Source organism: Silene latifolia, chromosome 2 (genome assembly GCF_048544455.1).
Source record: "Silene latifolia isolate original U9 population chromosome 2, ASM4854445v1, whole genome shotgun sequence".
Lineage (NCBI taxonomy): Eukaryota > Viridiplantae > Streptophyta > Magnoliopsida > Caryophyllales > Caryophyllaceae > Silene > Silene latifolia.
The window spans coordinates 92,710,851-92,712,728 of NC_133527.1; positions in this window are offsets into that span (position 1 = coordinate 92,710,851).

Here is a 1,878-nt window from a genome sequence, read left to right on the forward strand (position 1 = left end):
TGATCTTCTAGACATGCAAAATATCAAACAACTTGAAAACAATTAGAACAAACATTGAGGAGTTTTACTTCCCTAAGGCAAAGAAAGACACAACTAATAACAATCAACGAAAATCAAATCAAGTTAACACCGTCCCCGGCAACGACGCCATTTTTGGTCGGATTATATTTTTCGGTTACTTGTCGTTAGGAGCACCTAGACCTAAACAATATTTATAACTTCACAAACTACTCTACTATTAGTAAAGAGGTAAGTAAAGGTCGGATCCCAAGGGACGGATATTGATGTAGGATTTTCGATTGCAAGTAGTGGTGTCTAAGGGTGTCACAATTTTGGTTGAGATAAGAAGATCACTAAACTAAATAACAATGTAAATAAACAAGCAAGATGATTAAAATGAGGTGTAAACAATTGATTAAAAGCACTAGGGTGTCATGGGTTCATAGGGGATTCATGGGAATTGATCATACAAACATATTCTCAAATTATAAGCAAGCAATTATTGTTGTGATAGGATCGAGTTGGTGTAGGAAATATCGGTATACTTCCCTTTAATTATAAGGATTATAACGAAATTATGATAATGAAATTTCTAGTCATAAATGAAATAGCATAAACAAAAGAGAAGAGATTAATAATCAACCATTGGTCCTTGCAAATATGGCCTAAGAACAATATCAAAATGATATTCGCCTAATCGTTGCACCCAAGATGATATGAGAAATGCCCTTTTGTTCTTGCTAGAATCGATCCCCAAATTCACTAATTAATTTAGGGTTTTGTGTGATTTTTTGATGAGAGAATTTTTAGGTCAAAAATTAGGGTAAAAAAGATAAGCAAAATGATCTCCCTCTCTCCCTATTATAACCCAAATAGGGAGAGGAATAAGGGAAGATATTTCTTCCTTTTTTTTTTTCGGTTTTGACCAACCGAAAAATAAGAGGAATTATTCTCTTATGTTCGGTTTTTCCACCTACCAAAAATAATGAGATTAAATCTTCTTATTTTTGGTAGTTTACAAAATGTATATAAAGTGTATTATTTATAAATTATCATTTATTTTATTTCGTATTAATAAGTCTACACACAACAGCTTGCAGTCGATTTATTAATGCCGGTCTGTAATAATTTATTATGACAATCTCGTATAATATATACTTTAACTATAAATATCGCATATTTATAATTAGCTAATTAAATATATTTGGTTACGTTTAATTACGAATTAACATCTTAATTCGTTCAAGCTAACATTATATACATTAATTAAATATAACATATTATATTCAATTTACGAATTGACAGTTAATTCGTCTCAGCTAATATTATTTAATTAGATTAAATAATCGTCTCATCAACACATTGACTAACTGTTTAGTCAAATACATGGACTAACCTTTTATTCATGCATCAATGTGATTATATTTTCATACAATCACATCTCTCAAACACATCCTTTAGGTGTGACTTTTAGGGACCAGTTGATCACCGCCATCAGTATGATAATAACGTCAAACTTTCTAGCAAGCCAACCGGTATTAGGTAATCGTTAATCAACTGATAAAATACAAAGTATACCCTTGTGAACCTATAAGAGATTTATAAATGTTATCACACTAATTGTGGAGGACACAAGCTCCAACAATCTCCCACTTGTCCTCACAAGTGTATGTGCGATAACCGATTCTCATATCCTAAAATTTCTCCCACTCAATGTAAAACAATTTGCAAAATCCGTATTCACAAAGGTCGTATTTTACAAGTGATCAATATCAAGAGTGGTTTCCCCGACTAGAGAGTAACTTAACTGATAAACGAATCATCATTCGAGCATGGCCATGCATTTCAGTTACAACTCCTCGAGTGGCCCTGAGAAAT